Genomic DNA, 21389 nt, shown 5'->3' with positions numbered 1-21389 from the left:
TCCTGTTTAGACCATTGATGACATGCCCCCTGCAAACTCCTCCTCTCACCCAGCAACACCCCCCATTTCCCCTCCTTGGACAGAGAAGAATGGGAAATATCTTTGCCCAAGGATATTGCCCATACTTCTCTGTGGAAGGAGGAGGGGAAATGGGGGGTTTTGCTGGGTGAGAGGAGGAGTTGGCAGGGGTGTGTCAACAATGCATATTAAGTAGCCATGTGCTTTGAGCACCAGGTCTAATATTTTTTTCCCCCTCCTATGTTTCCCTCCCCATCCCCTATATTTTTCCCACTATTTTCCCCTCCTACATTCCCCCACTGTTTTCTCTCCCCTAATTTCCCTCCTTATATTTCCCTACCCCTATTCTCCCCTGGCATATATTCTCCCCTGGCATATTTCCCTCCCCCACCCCTATTTTCCTTCTCCCCTAATTTTCCCCTCCCTTCCCCATCTTTTTCTCTCTCCCCATTTTTGTCTTCTATCCCTCCCTCTCCACTTTTCTCTCTGCCCTTTTCTCTCGCCCCCTTCCACTCGCTCTCTCTCCCCTTTTCTCTCTCCCCCTTTCACTCTTTATCTCTGAGTTGTATCCCCTGTTCTCTCTAGTCTGAGTTGTATCCCCTCTTCCCTCCAGTCTGAGTTGTATCCCCTGTTCTCTCTAGTCTGAGTTGTATCCCCTCTTCCCTCTAGTCTGAGTTGTATCCCCTCTTCCCTCTAGTCTGAGTTGTATCCCCTCTTCCCTCCAGTCTGAGTTGTATCCCCTCTTCCCTCTAGTCTGAGTTGTATCCCCTCTTCCCTCTAGTCTGAGTTGTATCCCCTCTTCCCTCTAGTCTGAGTTGTATCCCCTCTTCCCTCCAGTCTGAGATGTATATTGAGCCTTTACCACCCATGATATCATAGTAACGGTCAACCAACTGTTTCTAGGATATTGATTTAAATATTAAAAGATGTCTCCCTCCTCCGTCCCCCTTCATCTCCATCAAATCCACTCTTGATGGCAGAGAGAGAGACCTAGAAAGAGAGACCTAGAAAGAGAGACCTAGAAAGAGAGACCTATAGAGAAACAGAGAGGGAGAAACAGAGAGGGAGAGACAGAGACCTAGAGAGTGAAACAGAGAGAGATCTAGGGGCCAGAGAGAGAGAGAGACCGAGAGATAGAGACCGAGAGAGAGAGAGAAAAAAATATAGAAAAAGGGAGAGAGCAAGCAGAGAAAAGGAAGTGCAGAAGAGAGAGAGCCAGAAACACTGGTTGCATTTCTACATCTAAGTACTGCATATACCACATGATACAACACTGCATATACCACATGATACCACATTGATACACTCAAGTTGACCTTAAATGAGTCCCCCTCTCCCTCCATCTCTTATGATGTACTCACCTTCCGTTCTCTCCAGTCCAAACACCCAATATCGGGGAAGTTTTAGACAAGAAAAACTAAGAAATATAAACGTTTAGAGTCCAAAGCTCTGACGATAGCTTCTGGTGTTCTTGTATGTAAAAATCAATTGCATTTGGTTGTTGAATTAACAGCCTCTGCTCGCTCGCCTCTCGGTGTGCGGTCATTCGCCCTTGTCTGGAGTGTTTTCAGCCGACCGTTTTCTCCCCATGGCAGTTAGAAATGCAACGGACCTGTACCCGTGCTCCCGGTATCACAAACAATGCAGATGGTGATCTGCGCGCCATAGACACAGCTGGACACAGAGACAGAGAGACAGAGACAGAGAGACACAAAGAGAGAAATAAATCATCCGATTTTTGCCGCATGGAATATCTTCCCTCCTGATAAAATCACGATTTGTGAAGACGTTTTCACTAAAGATAAATAATTTAAAAAAGGACAAAGTTATTTGTGTCCTCTTCACACAACTGACACATTCAAAGCGGCATGTGTGACCTTACTGTGCCTACTCTTTCCATGCCATAGCCTGACCAGGTGAATGTTGGGGCTGCAAAGTAGCCTGGTTAGAGCGTTGGACTAGTAACCTGAAGGTTGCAAGTTCAAACCACCGAGCTGACAAGGTACAAATCTGTCGTTCTGCCACTGAACAGGCAGTTAACCCACTGTTCCTAGGCCGTCATTGAAAATAAGAATTGGTTCTTAACTGACTTGCCTAGTTAAATAAAGGTTTTAAAAAATACTCCCTTAAAAAAATACTCTATAGGTGAATAGAGTGGGCAAGACAAAATATTTAAGTGCCTTTGAACAGGGTATGGTAGTAGGTGCCAGGCGCACCGGTTTGAATGTGTCAAGAACTGCAACGCTGCTGGATTTGTCACACTCAACAGTTTCCCGTGTGTATCGTGCACGGCCCTCCACCCAAATGACATCCAGACAACTTGACACGACTGTCAAGTTTGTGTATATTCCATATGTTAACCAATACTTGAGAAGCGAATACAGTTGATTGACTTCATAACAAGAAGACTGTGAAAACTGTCTACACGGGTGTGTGTGACGCGTCTCTTCCTCCATTCAGATCCTATCGTGTTGACGATCGCAAGCTACGGTTTTTAACACTTTCCCCGCTAGTCAGGTTGGCCTAATGTTGCATTTCTTGCCTTTTTGAAAATTATTTATGGGGGGCATTTCATCAGAACATTGCATTTATGGAAAGCATAAGGGAGTAAAATGTTGGCAAGCAATAAACATTTCAGGACGACTATGTCTGGATTATTATCCTTACACTTTCAAACATACTAGTTGAATAAGACACGAGAGAGATGATGAATTATGGCAGAGAGATTTATTTATAGACTAATACAACAATCAGTAGCGGATTTAGGTACAGGCGACGTGGGCAGCCGCCCAGGGGCATCTTGCCCGGGGCAACACGGTGCGAGGCGGGCGCTGAAGGGGGGGTTCCGCCCAGGGCGACATACAAGCAAGAACCGCCACATACACTTGAAACAAATAGCCAAACTGAAAACTGCAGACAAAAATGCTTTCTGCTACTAAGATCAGTGAAATGTAGGCTAAACTGACAGAGTGAAGAGCAGAAATGTCATCTAGCAAGCAAGTCACAGTAACGAAGAACGCGAAGGGGGGATTCTGGGGGGAGATTTTCGACACAACACCTGTGCAGAAGCAAAGGCTACGTATGTATTACAGGTATAACATATACTTTATTTATAACATATACTTTATTTCACTGAAAATCCCTCATTTATTATAATTTATTGTTTTATGGTTATTTTGAGATTTGTTACACCACTTTCAAGAGTGAACTATTGTATTGTATTTATTTTCCACATGGTGTTAATGCTGTGAGGTCATCAACGGGAGTCATGCTTTTACTCCTCGGTTTGCTCAGAGCCTGATGAGGAGAGGTATGTGTTATGTTACGCTCCGCTCTTTTCAATGCACATGTAAGCAAATGTCCCAAAAAAGACAACCGAAAATTAGATCGTCATTGATTTAGTGTTGCGCTACTGTTTTTAGGAATATATATTAGTGTGAATGGGGATAATGTTTGATTGCAACTTTGCAAGGTTTGCCCAGCCACCGTTACCTTTGCGGGTCTCTCAGGTGCAGACAGCGTGAGTTTTCAGACAGGAATTCAGCAGTCTTTTGTCTTTTATCAGGCTGATATAGTTGTGTATGGCAGTCCAGACGGCAGCATCAAGCTTGGCTTTGTATTTGTATCCATTCCATGCAGGTGTGTTGTGAAATGTGACGATTTGATATGTAATGTTTAATGTGCTAATTAGTTAGCTGTTGTTAATTTTGTTACTTGTCTGGACATGTCAAAATGGCGTTGTTGCCTCATTAGTATACCTCAGGTACAATAGTACACTAATAAATATTTAGCATTTATTAGCTAATTATTTCTGTACAACATTTATAAAATGAAATGAGTCTTTTGAAAATATGAACACGTACATTTTTAGTTGTTGACGTGAGTTAGCTCAGAGCGTGATGAAGAGAGGCTAATATAGTTGTGTTTGGGAGTCCAGACAGCAGCACCAACCTTTGTCTTGTATTTGTATCCCTTCAGTCACTAAAAGAGAGACAACCAGCAGAATTGTGTCCAGAGACTTGTCTTCCACCTACACCTCACCAGAACACAACGCAGAAAGGTACAGTACTGTACAGTGCCTTTAACACGTGCATGATAGGGAGATGAGGCCAGAGGTTGCATTGCATTACAACTTCTCTCTTTTCCCCTCTCTTCCCTGGAACCTCTTTCTCTCTCTCTCTCTCCCTCCCTCCCATTTTCTCTGTTCTTCTTTTTCTCTCCCTCTTTCTTTTTCTCTTTTCATTCCACTCCTTTCTCTTTTCTCTTTACTCTCACTTTTCTCTCTCTAATTTCTCTCCCCTTTCTTTCTCTCTCCTCTTTCTCTCTCTTTTCTCTCTTTCCTTTCTCCCTCTCTTCTTTCTCTCTCTCCTTTCTCTCTCTTCTTTCTCTTTCTCCCTCTCCTCTCTTTCTCTCTCCTTTCTCTCTCTTCTCTTTCTTTCTCTCTCCCCTTTCTCTCTTTTTTCTCTCCCTCTCTTCTTTCTCTCTCTCTCTCTCCTTTCTCGCTCCTTTTTTTCTCCTTTCTCTCAAATTCATTTTTTTCCTAATTCAAGCTACTTTATTGGTATGGAAATCATTGTCTTTTGCTAAAACAACAATGTACTCAATATACATTGTAATACAATTATAAAAAGATAACAAATAGTAATATAAAATGGTGGCAAATGATAATACAACATGAAATACAAAAATAACAAGGTAAGTCAGTAGTAGAAATATAATAAATAAAAATGGAAAATGAAACAAACTTATAACTAAATAACTAAGCTTCACCATTACATCAGTACTACAACTACCATCATCATTACTACTACTCCTACTACCACCACCATCATCATTACTACTACTACCACCACCATTATTATTACTAATACTACCACCACCACCATCATTACTACTACTACTACTACTACCACCATCATTACTACTACTACTACTACCACCACTACTACTATTACTGTTATTACTACTACTACTCATACCACCATCATCACTAAACTGCTATCATTACCCTACTACTACCACCACCATTACTACTACTACTACAACCACCACCACCATCACTACTACTACCATCATCACTAAACTGGTATCATTACCCTACTACTACCACCACCACCACCATTACTACTACTACTACAACCACCACCACCATCACTACTACTACCATCATCACTAAACTGGTATCATTACCATCACCCTACTACTACTACTACCACCACCATCATTACTACTACCACCACCATCATTACTACTACCACCACCATCATTACCACTACTACCACCATCATCATTACCACTACTACTACTAATACCACCACCAGCAAGAGCAACATCATTGATATATACAGAGAAAAGAGTCGGCCCAAGAATTGAACCCTGTGGCACCCCCATAGAGACTGCCAGAGGACCGGACAACATGCCCTCCGATTTGACACAAATCTGGTTAGCTTCTGGAGGTTCTTGAATGTGTTCTAAAATTAAAAATAATAGCGATACCGTATCACATTCGAGACACGAACAAAACACGTCTTCACTGCTACACCATCTTGGGAAATTATCGCTGTTAGTGATGACACCAATGGATGCAATAGCACTATGTGGCCACCAGATGGAGGTATTGGAACAAAATTAACATGAAGTCACTGCCATTATGGCACAATTTCCAATGGGATTTAAAACATTTTCTTATGGGTAATACTAGGAGGAAGATGGATGTCCCCCCTTATATATAGGGGTAAAAGGGGTCAAAATAAGGAACGCTTCACGAATTTGCGTGTCATCCTTGCGCAGGGGCCATGCTAATCTTCTCTGTATCGTTCCAATTTTAGTATATGTGCTGCCGAAGCGAGCACAATACAGACATAGGAGAGGCCCTCATATATAGAGCACAACCCCCTTGACGTTTCGGATCCTGGTTGGGGTCAAACAGACCTTCAGAGGCTCAAAAAACCACCCATAGAAGGTTCCCACAGGATATTGTATAGACATGAAACTGGTAGGGATAATAATGGCTACCTTGTGTGTTGTAATCTTCTAACCTCTGCCTCAGAGTTGCAACGTATGCTGGGTGATATGCGAGTACACTGTCCCGTCGAGGACGTTGATAGGGTAGAACATAATGACGTAACAAAAGCCCTCGCACAAAACCCCACCCACTCACTGAAACCCGACACGCTCTGGGGCTGCATTCACTAAAGGTCCTCATGCATAAACGTAGCAGGAAATGTTGTGAAGCCTACGTCAAAAATACCCTAACATGGGGGATTTTAAAATCGTGTACCTTACGTGAAAATGTGCTATTTGGTAAGAAAGTGATCAGTGATCAACTGTAAACTGCTGTTTTGTGACATTTTGACATTAGTTATAGATGTAGAGACATTTAATTGATTATTATAAGGAATGATTCTAGACTAAAATGTAGTGTTATAAGCTTTTGGACCCCCCCCCCCTGCTGGTTTTTGGTCTTTGTTCCCCACCCTTCCCCCGCTCTCTGCAACATGGCCCGGCCAAAGATACTTATAACTCCCCATTTAGTAGCGAGAGAAGCAGAATAGAGCAACACAGAAGAGTAGTAGAGACAGAGAGAGGAGAGAGAACTAGAACAAGAGCAACAGCAGAGAGGGAAATGATAAAGAGAGCGACGGAGAACTAGAGATTCATGTGGCCTGGCTGTGGTTGGAAGTTGACTGTTTCAACGTTCATGTTAACACATTGCCAGTCAAATCAATTTTATTTATATAGCCCTTCGTACATGAGCTGATATCTCAAAGTGCTGTACAGAAACCCAGCCTAAAACCCCAAACAGCAAGCAATGCAGGTGTAGAAGCACAGCGGCTAGGAAAAACTCCCTAGAAAGGTCAAAACCTAGGAAGAAACCTAGAGAGGAACCAGGCTATGAGGAGTGGCCAGTCCTCTTCTGGCTGTGCCGGGTGGAGATTATAACAGAACATGGCCAAGATGTTCAAATGTTCATAGATGACCAGCATGGTCAAAATAATAATAATCACAGTAGTTATCGAGGGTGCAGCAAGTCAGCACCTCAGGAGTAAATGTCAGTTGGCTTTTCATAGCCGATCATTAAGAGTATCTCTACCACTCCTGCTGTCTCTAGAGAGTTGAAAACAGTATGTCTGGGACAGGTAGCACGTCCGGTGAACAGGTCAGGGTTCCATAGCCGCAGGCAGAACAGTTGAAACTGGAGCAGCTGCACGGCCAGGTGGACTGGGGACAGCAAGGAGTCATCATGTCAGGTAGTCCTGAGGCATGGGCCTAGGGCACAGGTCCTCCTCCGAGAGAAAGAAAGAGCGAAAGAGAGAATTAGAGAGAGCATACTTAACTTCTTGGATATAGGGGGCGCTCTTTTAATTTATGGATAAAAAAACGTTCCCGTTTTAAACAAGATATTTTGTCACGAAAAGATGCTTTACTATGCATATAATTGACAGCTTTGGAAAGAAAACACTCTGACGTTTCCAAATCTGCAAAGATATTATCTGTGAGTGCCACAGAACTGATGCTACAGGTGAAACCAAGATGAAATTTCAAACAGGAAGGAAACGCCCCAGATTTTGAATGCGCTTTGTTCCAATGTCTCCTTATATGGCTGTGAATGTGCAAGGAATGAGCCTACACTTTCTGTCGTTTCCCCAAGGTGTCTGCAGCATTGTGACGTATTTGTAGGCATATCATTGGAAGATTGACCATAAGAAACTACATTTACCAGGTGCTCCGGTTGGTGTCCTCCGTTGCAATTATTGCGTAATCTCCAGCTGCGTGTATTTTACCATTTGCTTCAGAGGAGAAACCAAACTGCCACGAATTACTTATCATCAAATAGATATGTGAAAAACACCTTGAGGATTGATTCTAAACAACGTTTGCCATGTTTCTGTCGATATTATGGAGTTAATTTGGAAAAAAGTTCTGCGTTGTAATGACTGAATTTTTGTTTTTTTTTCCTTAGCCAAACGTGATGAACAAAACGGATCGATTTCTCCTACACAAATAATATTTTGGGAAAAACGGGACATTTGCTATCTAACTGAAAGTCTCCTCATTGAAAACACCCGAAGTTCTTCAAAGGTAAATTATTTTATTTGAATGCTTTTCTTGTTTTTGTGAAAATGTCGCCTGCTGAATGCTTGGCTTAATGCTATGCTAGCTATCAATACTCTTACACAAATGCTTGTGTAGCTATGGTTGAAAAGCATATTTTGAAAATCTGAAATGACAGAGTTGTTAACAAAAGGCTAAGCTTGTGAGCCAATATATTTATTTCATTTCATTTGCGATTTTCATGAATAGTTAACGTTGCGTTATGGTAATGAGCTTGAGGCTATAATTACGCTCCCGGATACGGGATTGCTCGACGCAACAGGTTAAATTCACACAGGACACCAGATAAGACAGGAGAAGTTCTCCAGATATAACAAACTGACCCTAGCCCCCCGACACATAAACTACTGCAGCATAAATACTGGAGGTTGAGACAGGAGGGGTCAAGAGACACTGTGGCCCCGTCCGATGATAGCCCCGGACAGGGCCAAACAGGAAGGATATAACCCCACCCACTTTTCCAAAGCACAGCCCCCACACCACTAGAGGGATATCTTCAACCACCAACTTGCCATCCTGAGACAAGGCCGAGTATAGCCCACAAAGATCTCCGCCACGGCACAACCCGGGGGGGGGCCAACCCAGACAGGAAGATCACATCAGTGACTCAGTGTGGTTCAAAAAAGAGAAAACGTGAGAGAGAAGGGGGATGTCATTGGATTGGCTTGACTGTCAGTGATAACACCAATGGATGCAGTAGCTCTATGTGGGCACCAGATAGATGTATTGGAACAAAATTAACATGAAGTCACTGCATTATGGCACAATTTCCAATGGGATTTAAAAAATATAGCCAATGTCTGCAATAGCGCTATGTGGCCACCAGATGGATGTTAATTTTGTTCCAATACATCCATCTGATGGCCACATAGCGCTATTGCAGACATTGGCTATATTTTCTCTCTCCCTTTCTCTCTGCTCCCACTTCTCTTTTTGCTCCCTTTCTCTCGCTCCCTTTTTGTTTCTCTCTCTCGCTCCCTTTTTGTTTCTCTCTCTCGCTCCCTTTTTGTTTCTCTCTCTCGCTCCCTTTTTGTTTCTCTCTCTCGCTCCCTTTTTGTTTCTCTCTCTCGCTCCCTTTTTGTTTCTCTCTCTCGCTCCCTTTTTGTTTCTCTCTCTCGCTCCCTTTTTGTTTCTCTCTAATTTTGCACGCCCAATTTTTCAGTTTTTGATTTGTTAAAAAAGTTTGAAATATCCAATAAATGTCGTTCCACTTCATGATTGTGTCCCACTTGTTGTTGATTCTTCACAAAAAATACAGTTTTATATCTTTATGTTTAAAGCCTGAAATGTGGCAAAAGGTCGCAAAGTTCAAGGGGGCCGAATACTTTCGCAAGGCACTGTATAAGGGGGGACATCCATCTTCCTCCTAGTATTACCCATAAGAAAATGTTTTAAATCCCATTGGAAATTGTGCCATAATGGCAGTGACTTAATGTTAATGTTGTTCCAATACCTCCATCTGGTGGCCACATAGTGCTATTGCATCCATTGGTGTTATCACTAACAGTGATAATTTCCCAAGATGGCGTAGCAGTGAAGACGTGTTTTGTTGCCACTCCTTCCGTGGCCTCCAACTGCTCTTAAACGCTAGTAAAACCAAATTCATGCTTTTCAACCCTTCGCTGCCTGCACCCGCACGCCCGACTAGCATCACCACCCTGGATGGTTCCAACCTAGAATATGTGGACATCTATAAGTACCTAGGTGTCTGGCTAGACTGTAAACTCTCCTTCCAGACTCATATCAAACATCTCCAATCTAAAATCAAATCTAGAGTCAGCTTTCTATTCCGCAACAAAGCCTCCTTCACTCACGCCGCCAAACTTACCCTAGTAAAACTGACTATCCTACCGATCCTTGACTTCGGCGATGTCATCTACAAAATGGCTTCCAATACTCTACTCAGCAAACTGGATGCAGTTTATCACAGTGCCATCCGTTTTGTTACTAAAGCACCTTATACCACCTACCACTGCGACTTGTATGCTCTAGTCGCCTGGCCCTCGCTACATATTCGTCGCCAGACCCACTGCCTCCAGGTCATCTACAAGTCCATGCTAGGTAAAGTTCCGCCTTATCTCAGTTCACTGGTGACGATGGCAACACCCACCCGTAGCATGCGCTCCAGCATGTGTATCTCATTGATCATCCCTAAAGCCAACACCTCATTTGGCCGCCTTTCCTTCCAGTTCTCTGCTGCCTGTGACTGGAACGAATTGCAAAAATTGCTGAAGTTGGAGACTTATCTCCCTCACCAACTTTAAACATCTGCTATCTGAGCAGCTAACCGATCGCTGCAGCTGTACGTAGTCCCATCGGTTAATAGCCCACCCAATTTACCTACCTCATCCCCATACTGTTTTTATTTATTTACTTTTCTGCTCTTTTGCACACCAGTATCTCTACCTGCACATGACCATCTAGATCATTTATCACTCCAGTGTTAATCTGCAAAATTGTAATTATTCACCTACCTCCTCATGCCTTTTGCACACATTGTATATAGACTCCCCTTTTTTTCTACTGTGTTATTGACTTGTTAATTGTTTACTCCATGTGTAACTCTGTGTTGTCTGTTCACACTGCTATGCTTTATCTTGGCCAGGTCGCAGTTGTAAATGAGAACTTGTTCTCAACTAGCCTACCTGGTTAAATAAAGGTGAAATAAAAAATAAACTAAACAGTCAGCCAAACCAATGACATCCCCCTTCTCCCTCTTTCTCTGTCACACTTTCTCTCCCTATTTTTCTTTCTCCTCTCCCTTTTCTCTCATCATTCTCCCCCTTTTTCTCACTCACCCCCCTTTTCTTTCCCTGCCTTTGTCTCTCACTCTCCCTTTCTTTCTCTTTGTCTCCCAATTTTGTCTCCCTCTTTTCTCATTCTCCCTCTCCCCCTTCTGTCTCTTTCTCCCCCCACCACCAGTTTTAAAAACTCTTATTGAACCACACTGGCAATGTGTCAACATGAACGTTGAAACAGTCACCTTCCAACCACAGCCAGGCCACATGAATCTCTAGTCGCTCTCTTTACCATTTCCCTCTCTGCTGTTTCTCTCGTTCTAGTTCTCTCTCCTCTCTGTTACTACTCTTCTGTGTTGCTCTATTCTGCTTCTCTCGCTACTAAATGGGGAGTTGGTTATAAGTATCTTTGGCCGGGCCATGTTGTAGAGAGCGGGGGAAGGGTGGGGAACAATGCCCAGGGGAAGAGCAACTAAAACCAGCAGGGGGGGAACAAAGACCAGGGGAAGAATAACTACAACAGCAGGGGGAGGAGTCCAAAAGCTTACTACACTACATTTTAGTCTAGAATCATTCCTTATAATAATCAATTAAATGTCTCTACAACTATAACTAAAGTCAAAATGTCACAAAACAGCAGTTTTTACAGTTGATCACTGATCACTTTCTTTCTTACCAAATAGCACATTTTCACGTAAGGTACACGATTTTAAAACCCCCATGTTAGGGTATTTTTGACGTAGGCTTCACAACATTTCCTGCTACGTTTATGCATGAGGGCCTTTAGTGAATGCAGCCCCAGAGCGTGTCGGGTTTCAGTGAGTGGGTGGGGTTTTGTGCGAGGGCTTTTGTTACGTCATTATGTTCTACCCTATCAACGTCCTCGACGGGACAGTGTACTCGCATATCACCCAGCATACATTGCAACTCTGAGGCAGAGGTTAGAACATTACAACACACAAGGTAGCCATTATTATCCCTAGCAGTTTCATGTCTATACAATATCCTGTGGGAACCTTCTGTGGGTGGTTTTTGAGCCTCTGAAGGTCTGTTTGACCGCAACCAGGGTCCGAAACGTCAGGAGGGTTGTGCTCTATATATGAGGGCCTCTCCTATGTCTGTATTGTGCTCGCTTCGGCAGCACATATACTAAAATTGGAACGATACAGAGAAGATTAGCATGGCCCCTGCGCAAGGATGACACGCAAATTCGTGAAGCGTTCCTTATTTTGACCCCTTTTACCCCTATATATAAGGGGGGATATCCATCTTCCTCCTAGTATTACCCATAAGAAAATGTTTTAAATCCCATTGGAAATTGTGCCATAATGGCAGTGACTTCATGTTAATGTTGTTCCAATACCTCCATCTGGTGGCCACATAGTGCTATTGCATCCATTGGTGTCATCACAAACAGTGATAATTTCCCAAGATGGCGTAGCAGTGAAGACGTGTTTTGTTCGTGTCTCAAATGTGATACGGTATCGCTATTATTTTTAATTTTAGAACACATTCAAGAACCTCCAGAAGCTAACCAGATTTGTGTCAAATCGGAGGGCATGTTGTCGAGTCCTCTGGCAGTCTCTAATGGGGGTGCCACAGGGTTCAATTCTTGGGCCGACTCTTTTCTCTGTATTTATCAATGATGTTGCTCTTGCTGGTGGTGGTAGTAGTAGTAGTGGTAATGATGATGGTGGTGGTAGTAGTAGTAGTGGTAATGATGGTAGTAGTAGTAGTAGTAGTAATGATGGTGGTGGTGGTAGTAAAACATATGACATTATAAAATCCATGTACACAAACAACAAGTGTGCGGTTAAAATTGGCAAAAAACACATTTCTTCACACAGGGTCGTGGGGTTAGACAGGGATGCAGCTTAAGCCCCACCCTCTTCAACATATATATCAACGAATTGGCGCGGGCACTAGAAAAGTCTGCAGCACCCGGCCTCCCCCTGCTAGAATCCGAAGTCAAATGTCTGCTGTTTGCTGATGATCTGGTGCTTCTGTCACCAACCAAGGAGGGCCTACAGCAGCACCTAGATCTTATGCACAGATTCTGTCAGACCTGGGCCCTGACAGTAAATCTCAGTAAGACCAAAATAATGGTGTTCCAAAAAAGGTCCAGTCACCAGGACCACAAATTCAAATTCCATCTAGACACTGTTGCCCTAGAGCACACAAAAAAACTATACATACCTTGGCCTAAACATCAGCGCCACAGGTAACTTCCACAAAGCTGTGAACGATCTGAGAGACAAGGCAAGAAGGGCATTCTATGCCATCAAAAGAAACATACATTTCAACATACCAATTAGGATTTGGCTAAAAATACTTGAATCAGTCATAGAGCCCATTGCCCTTTATGGTTGTGAGGTCTGGGGTCCGCTCACCAACCAAGACTTCACAAAATGGGACAAACACCAAATTGAGACTCTGCACGCAGAATTCTGCAAAAATATCCTCCGTGTACAACGTAAAACACCAAATAATGCATGCAGAGCAGAATTAGGCCGATACCCACTAATTATCAAAATCCAGAAAAGAGCCATTAAATTCTACAACCACCTAAAAGGAAGCGATTCACAAACCTTCCATAACAAAGCCATCACCTACAGAGAGATGAACCTGGAGAAGAGTCCCCTAAGCAAGCTGGTCCTGGGGCTCTGTTCACAAACACACCCTACAGAGCCCCAGGACAACAGCACAATTAGACCCAACCAAATCATGAGAAAACAAAAAGATAATTACTTAACACATTGGAAAGAATTAACAAAAAAACAGAGCAAACTAGAATGCTATTTGGCCCTACACAGAGAGTACACAGCGGCAGAATACCTGACCACTGTGACTGACCCAAAATTAAGGAAAGCTTTGACTATGTACAGACTCAGTGAGCATAGCCTTGCTATTGAGAAAGGCCGCCTTAGGCAGACATGGCTCTCAAGAGAAGACAGGCTATGTGCTCACTGCCCACAAAATGAGGTGGAAACTGAGCTGCACTTCCTAACCTCCTGCCCAATGTATGACCATATTAGAGACACATTTCCCTCAGATTACACAGATCCACAGAGAATTCGACAACCAACCCAATTTTGAAAAACTCCCATATCTACTGGGTGAAATTCCACAGTGTGCCATCACAGCAGCAAGATTTGTGACCTGTTGCCACGAGAAAAGGGCAACCAGTGAAGAACAAACACCATTGTAAATACAACCCATATTTATGCTTATTTATTTTCTTGTGTCCTTTAACTATTTGTACATTGTATATATATATATGACATTTGTAATGTCTTTACTGTTTTGAAACTTCTGTATGTGTAATGTTTACTGTTCATTTGTTGTTTTTCACCTTATATATTCACTTTGTATGTTGTCTACCTCACTTGCTTTGGCAATGTTAACACATGTTTCCCATGCCAATAAAGCCCTTGAATTGAATTGAATTGAATTGAGAGAGATAGAGATAGAGAGAGAGAGAAATTAGAGAGAGAGAAATTAGAGAGAGACGAGAAATTAGAGAGAGAGCGAGAAATTAGAGAGAGAGCGAGAAATTAGAGAGAGAGAGAGAAATTAGAGAGAGAGCGAGAAATTAGAGAGAGAGAGAAATTAGAGAGAGAAATGAGAGAGAGAAATTAGAGAGAGAAATGAGAGAGAGAGAAAAGAGAAAGAAAGAGGGAGAGAAAAAGAGGAACAGAAAATGGGGAGGGAGGGAGGGAAGAGAGAAAAGAGAGGGGAAAAGAGAGAAGTTGTAATGCAATGCAACCTCTGGCCTCATCTCCCTATCATGCACGTGTTGAAGGAACTGTACCTTTCTGCGTTGTGTTCTGGTGATGTGTAGGTGGAAGACAAATCTCTGGACACAATTCTGCTGGTTGTCTCTCTTTTAGTGACTGAAGGGATACAAAATGTTCATATTTTCTAAATACTCATTTCATTGTATAAATGTTGTACAGAAATAATTAGCTAATAAATGCTAAATATTTCTTAGTGTACTATTGTACCTGAGGTAAACTAATGAGGCAACAACGCCATTTTGACATGTCCAGACAAGTAACAAAATTAAGAACGGCTAACTAATTAGCACATTAAACATTACATATCAAATCGTCACATTTCAGAACACACCTGCATGGAATGGATACAAATACAAAGCCAAGCTTGATGCTGCCGTCTGGACTGCCATACACAACTATATCAGCCTGATAAAAGACAAAAGACTGCTGAATTCCTGTCTGAAAACTCACGCTGTCTGCACCTGAGAGACCCGCAATTCACACTAATATATATTCCTAAAAACAGTAGCGCAACACTAAATCAATGACGGTTGTCTTTATTGGGACATTTGCTTACATGTGCATTGAAAAGAGCGGAGCGTAACATAACACATACCTCTCCTCATCAGGCTCTGAGCAAACCGAGGAGTAAAAGCATGACTCCCGTTGATGACCTCACAGCATTAACACCATGTAGAAAATAAATACAATACAATAGTTCACTCTTGAAAGTGGTGTAACAAATCTCAAAATAACCATAAAACAATAAATTATAATAAATAAGGGATTTTCAGTTAAATAAAGTATATGTTATAAAGTATATGTTATACATGTAATACATACGTAGCCTTTGCTTCTGCACAGGTGTTGTGTCGAAAATCTCCCCCCAGAATCCCCCCTTCGCGTTCTTCGTTACTGTGACTTGCTTGCTAGATGACATATCTGCTCTTCACTCTGTCAGTTTAGCCTACATTTCACTGATCTTAGTAGCAGAAAGCATTTTTTGTCTGCAGTTTTCAGTTTGGCTATTTGTTTCAAGTGTATGTGGCGGTTCTTGCTTGTATGTCGCCCTGGGCGGAACCCCCCCTTCAGCGCCCGCCTCGCACCGTGTTGCCCCGGGCAAGATGCCCCTGGGCGGCTGCCCATGTCGCCTGTACCTAAATCCGCTACTGATTGTTGTATTAGTCTATAAATAAATCTCTTTGCCATAATTCATCATCTCTCTCGTGTCTTATTCAACTAGTATGTTTGAAAGTGTAAGGATAATAATTCAGACATAGTCGTCCTGAAATGTTTATTGCTTGCCAACATTTTACTCCCTTATGCTTTCCATAAATGCAATGTTCTGATGAAATGCCCCCCATAAATAATTTTCAAAATGGCAAGAAATGCAACATTAGGCCAACCTGACTAGCGGGGAAAGTGTTAAAAACCGTAGCTAGCGATCGTCAACACGATAGGATCTGAATGGAGGAAGAGACGCGTCACACACACCCGTGTAGACAGTTTTCACAGTCTTCTTGTTATGAAGTCAATCAACTGTATTCGCTTCTCAAGTATTGGTTAACATATGGAATATACACAAACTTGACAGTCGTGTCAAGTTGTCTGGATGTCATTTGGGTGGAGGGCCATGCACGATACACACGGGAAACTGTTGAGCGTGACAAATCCAGCAGCGTTGCAGTTCTTGACACATTCAAACCGGTGCGCCTGGCACCTACTACCATACCCTGTTCAAAGGCACTTCAATATTTTGTCTTGCCCATTCACCCTCTATTCACCTATAGAGTATTTTTTAAGGGAGTATTTTTTTAAAAACCTTTATTTAACTAGGCAAGTCAGTTAAGAACAAATTCTTATTTTCAATGACGGCCTAGGAACAGTGGGTTAACTGCCTGTTCAGTGGCAGAACGACAGATGTGTACCTTGTCAGCTCGGGGGTTTGAACTTGCAACCTTCAGGTTACTAAGTCCAACGCTCTAACCAGGCTACTTTGCAGCCCCAACATTCACCTGGTCAGGCTATGGCATGGAAAGAGTAGGTGTTTATAATGTTTTGAACAAACCGGACACGCACGCCTCTGAGAATCACGCAGCGCTGCTGGGCTGGCCAAAGGCACAGTAAGGTCACACATGCCGCTTTGAATGTGTCAGTTGTGTGAAGAGGACACAAATAACTTTGTACTTTTTAAATTACTTATCTGAAGTGAAAACGTCTTCACAAATCGTGATTTTATCAGGAGGGAAGATATTCCATGCGGCAAAAATCAGATGATTTATTTCTCTCTTTGTGTCTCTCTGTCCAGCTGTGTCTATGGCGCGCAGATCACCATCTGCATTGTTTGTGATACCGGGAGCACGGGTCCAGGTCCATTGCATTTCTAACTGCCATGGGGAGAAAACGGTCGGCTGAAAACACTCCGGCTCAAGGGCGAATGACCGCACACCGAGAGGCGAGCGAGCAGAGGCTGTTAATTCAACAACCAAATGCAATTGATTTTACATACAAGAACACCAGAAGCTATCGTCAGAGCTTTGGACTCTAAACGTTTATATTTCTTAGTTTTTCTTGTCTAAAACTTCCCCGATATTGGGTGTTTGGACTGGAGAGAACGGAAGGTGAGTACATCATAAGAGATGGAGGGAGAGGGGGACTCATTTAAGGTCAACTTGAGTGTATCAATGTGGTACCATCTGGTATATACAGTACTTAGATGTAGAAATGCAACCAGTGTTTCTGGCTCTCTCTCTCTTCTGCACTTCCTTTTCTCTGCTTGCTCTCTCCCTTTTTCTCTTTCTATATTTTTTTTTCTCTCTCGGTCTCTCTCTCTTTCTATCTAGGTCTCTATCTCTCGGTCTCTCTCTCTCTGGCCCCTAGATCTCTCTCTCTCTGTTTCGCTCTCTAGGTCTCTCTCTCTCTGTCTCTCCCTCTCTGTTTCTCTATAGGTCTCTCTTTCTAGGTCTCTCTCTAGGTCTCTCTCTCTCCTCTGCCATCAAGAGTGGATTTGATGGAGATGAAGGAGGAGGGAGACATCTTTTAATATTTAAATCAATATCCTAGAAACAGTTGGTTGACCGTTACTATGGTATCACAGGTGGTAAAGGCTCAATATACATCTCAGACTAGAGGGAAGATACAACTCAGACTAGAGGGAAGAGGAGATACAACTCAGACTAGAGAGAAGAGGGGATACAACTCAGACTAGAGGGAAGAGGGGATACAACTCAGACTAGAGGGAAGAGGGGATACAACTCAGACTAGAGGGAAGAGGGGATACAACTCAGACTAGAGGGAAGAGGGGATACAACTCAGACTAGAGGGAAGAGGGGATACAACTCAGACTGGAGGGAAGAGGGGATACAACTCATACTAGTGGGAAGAGGGGATACAACTCAGACTAGAGGGAAGAGGGGATACAACTCAGACTAGAGGGAAGAGGGGATACAACTCAGACTGGAGGGAAGAGGGGATACAACTCAGACTAGAGGGAAGAGGGGATACAACTCAGACTAGAGGGAAGAGGGGATACAACTCAGACTGGAGGGAAGAGGGGATACAACTCAGACTGGAGGGAAGAGGGGATACAACTCAGACTGGAGGGAAGAGGGGATACAACTCAGACTAGAGGGAAGAGGGGATACATCTCAGACTAGAGGGAAGAGGGGATACAACTCAGACTGGAGGGAAGAGGGGATACAACTCAGAGAGAAAGAGTGAAAGGGGGAGAGAGAAAAAGTGGGAGAGAGCGAAAAGGGCAGAGAGAAAAGTGGAGAGGGAGGGATAGAAGACAAAAATGGGGAAGGTGGGGGAAAATTAGGGGAGAAGGAAAATAGGGGACGGGGAAAATAGAGGGGGAAATGGGGAACAGGAAAATATGGGAGGGGAAAATAAGGGAGTCGAAATAGGGAAGGGGAGTGGAAGGGAAATAGGGGAGGGTAATATAGGTGAGGGGAAAGGAATTTTGGGAATTGAAAAGTGGCGGGAAAAAGGGGGAAAATATGGGGGAGGGGAATTAGGACAGGAGAAAAATAAGGAGGGATCTGAAGGGAGGGGATAAAAGTTGGAAAAACATAGGTGAGGGAAAGGGAAATATGGGAGGGGTAAATATTGGGGAGAGGGAGGGAAATATGCCAGGGGAGAATAGGGGTAGGGAAATATAAGGAGGGAAATTAGGGGGGGAATGTGGGAGGGGAAAATATAGGGGATGGGGAGGGAAATATAGGAGGGGGATATAATGGGAAAAAATATTAGACCTGGTGCTCAAAGCAAATTGGCTACTTAATATGCATTGTTGACACACCCCTGCCAACTCCTCCTCTCACCCAGCAAATCCCCCATTTCCCCTCCTCCTTCGACAGAGAAGAATGGGCAATATCCTTGGGCAATTTCCGCATTTTTCTGTTCCAAATTCCCATATTGTCCTATTAGCCCTCTCCTCCAATCAGATGCTTCAGTTTGTTCCAAATTGGAGAAAGAGAGCAAAAATACACCAATGAAGAGCCAAGCTTGTTCCAAAAGTTTTTAAGCCAATCATCTTCCTCTGAAATGTTCCTAACGTCACTTCATCACAAAATCTTTTTCTGTCAGCCATTGATGCTACTCGGTGAGTATCTAAGGTAATTTTGCTTCATTTGCAACGAATGTAGCGTGGAGGACTATACATGTGATGAAATATGAGAATAACATGTCTAGTCAACCGCCTTGTTTGACTACAGGGGCTTCCCAAACTGTAATTTAATAACTTTCTTATATCGCTAGCTACTGTAGCCTGCTGCTGCACAGGCAGGTTAGCATTGGCTATAAATATTTTTCTGTCAGCCATCGATGCTACTCGGTGAGTATATGAGGTAATTGTGCTTAATTTGCAACAAATGATGACTAAATGTGATGAGTTTAATTTAACAAAGGTTGTATATCGCAAACTACTGTAGGTGGACAAAACTCAAAGTTTATTTGACCACTGACAATCCTGTAAAACCTTAGCTAACATCTATATCAACTCAGTTGGAATTCTATACTATTTGTCTATTTTCCTTAGTTTTTTGATGGCATGCATTTGAAGTGTATGTAGTTGAATGCATTGTATTGATGGTCTTTGGGGCAAACGTGTCTTTCTATGTAAACTGAATTTAACTGCATGTGAAATAATAATCACCCTAATCCTACCCATAACCCCCAAACCCCCCTCACTGGTGTCCTCCTCCGAGCAGACTTATCAAGCAAACATAAGTTCCTTTATATGTATCTAATATGGTTATGCTGTCACTTGTCACTGCACTCATCAGTCATGATAATAGTATTTTTCTTGCCTCCTAAGATGGAAAATCCAAGGTTCTGTTTTCACGCCCTCACGGGAGTTGGTCCTCAAGGCCCCAGGCAGTAAATGTGGCCGCTGACGGCCCCCCTGTTTCTGGTGCTCAGGGCCCTCCCGTGAGGACGCCCTGACTCGCTGAGATGGTCAGGTTCAACCGGGCGCACGAGGAAGCTAAAGTCCTGTCCTCCCAGCCAGGTGAGTTTGTTTGATTCTTCTCATTGTATGTAAGATGGAACTCTTTTGCTCTGACAGTTAATTGGTTCCCGTGCTGATTTCAGGCCAGGAGGACAAGGCCCTTGTTGGCATCAGGAAGTACAAGTGTCAACCGCCTTGTTGACACTTGTACCCACCTCTTCAAGGAATACCTAGGATAGGGTAAGTAAGGGTAAGTAATCCTTCTCCCCCCCCCCCCTAAAAAGATTTAGATGCACTATTGTAAGTGGCTGTTCCACTGGATGTCATAAGGTGTATGCACCAATTTGTAAGTCGCTCTGGATAAGAGCGTCTGCTAAATGACTTAAATGTAAATGTAAGTGGGACTCACTGCAGGACCTGTGTGAGTCTACGGGTGCACACAGGATAAAGTCATGTGTGCTGCGCGTCTTTTGTGTTTTCTATGTTCATCTCAGTGTGTTCTATGCAACATTTTACATCTGAAACGTTCCCTCTGCTGTGTCTCACACAGATATGTCAGGAGCTTGAGGACGCAGACACCCCGTTATCCTGGGAGTGCGATGGCCGCCTTGATTGACTACATTCAGCGCAGAGACCAGGAGGGGGTAGCTGCTGTGGCCAGGCCGGCCAGCACCATCCGGCCCAAGAGTGCGGCTACGTAAGTGTAGGGGCCGGACTCTGATTGGCTACGTAAGTGTAGGGGCCTGACCCTGATTGGCGACGTAAGTGTAGGGGCCGGACCCTGATTGGCGACGTAAGTGTAGGGGCCGGACCCTGATTGGCTACGTAAGTGTAGGGGCCGGACCCTGATTGGCTACGTAAGTGTAGGGGCCGGACCCTGATTGGCTACGTAAGTGTAGGGGCCGGACCCTGATTGGCTACGTAAGTGTAGGGGCCGGACCCTGATTGGCTATGTAAGTGTAGGGGCCGGACCCTGATTGTTACATGTTATTTGAACGAACACATTCATTTGTTGGGTAATTGCTTTTCTTTTAATTAACTGAAGTTGTATTGATTTATTGTTTGGATTGTTTATTTTGATTAGATAAACAAAATGTACGGCCTAAAAAAATAGATTAAAACAAATAAAGAAATCACCTTTGGGGAACCGCCTGTTCAAAACTGGAGGCCACCATGGACGGCTGTCAGGTGTGGAGGTGGGTCCTTGTGTTTTCAGAACTGGAGGTTATTTGTTGAACTTTAAGAGTGTATGACAATAAATCAAAATGAATTTAAGGGAGAAAGTGCTTG

At 43.3% G+C, this 21389-nt stretch overlaps 3 long non-coding RNA genes and 2 other non-coding genes across 9 annotated transcripts; 3 read left to right on the top strand and 2 right to left on the bottom strand.

The window, feature by feature from the left end:
• Positions 1-889: 889 nt before the first annotated feature.
• Positions 890-15253, bottom strand: LOC127932461 (uncharacterized). 2 transcript variants are annotated; one of them, XR_008145429.1, is made up of 3 exons: positions 15000-15253; positions 14683-14764; positions 890-1692 (listed from the first exon to the last, which is right to left on the bottom strand). It is a non-coding gene; the product is annotated as an uncharacterized LOC127932461 (long non-coding RNA). The 2 variants fall into 2 exon arrangements; XR_008145430.1 differs by lacking the exon at positions 890-1692 and adding an exon at positions 6527-7304.
• Positions 3338-18030, top strand: LOC127932460 (uncharacterized). Of its 3 annotated transcripts, none has more exons than XR_008145427.1 (4): positions 3338-3657; positions 3997-4078; positions 7982-8100; positions 16956-18030. It is a non-coding gene; the product is annotated as an uncharacterized LOC127932460 (long non-coding RNA). The 3 variants fall into 3 exon arrangements; XR_008145428.1 differs by lacking the exon at positions 16956-18030 and adding an exon at positions 8605-8901; XR_008145426.1 differs by lacking the exon at positions 16956-18030 and having other exon boundaries at positions 7982-8901.
• Positions 5764-5870, bottom strand: LOC127932714 (U6 spliceosomal RNA). The gene has a single exon (XR_008146399.1). It is a non-coding gene; the product is annotated as a U6 spliceosomal RNA (small nuclear RNA).
• LOC118381200 (U6 spliceosomal RNA) lies at positions 11997-12103 on the top strand. Its single transcript, XR_004825026.2, has one exon. It is a non-coding gene; the product is annotated as a U6 spliceosomal RNA (small nuclear RNA).
• An 814-nt stretch (positions 18031-18844) lies between the features above and the next one.
• On the top strand, positions 18845-21382 carry LOC118382569 (uncharacterized). Of its 2 annotated transcripts, none has more exons than XR_008145425.1 (3): positions 18845-20159; positions 20243-20339; positions 20650-21382. It is a non-coding gene; the product is annotated as an uncharacterized LOC118382569 (long non-coding RNA). The 2 variants fall into 2 exon arrangements; XR_008145424.1 differs by having other exon boundaries at positions 20243-20349.
• Positions 21383-21389: the final 7 nt, after the last annotated feature.

This window comes from Oncorhynchus keta, chromosome 10 (assembly GCF_023373465.1).
Source record: "Oncorhynchus keta strain PuntledgeMale-10-30-2019 chromosome 10, Oket_V2, whole genome shotgun sequence".
Taxonomy (NCBI): Eukaryota; Metazoa; Chordata; class Actinopteri; order Salmoniformes; family Salmonidae; genus Oncorhynchus; species Oncorhynchus keta.
Note: the sequence above shows the minus strand (reverse complement) of the source record. Positions and strands in the feature narration are given on the sequence as shown.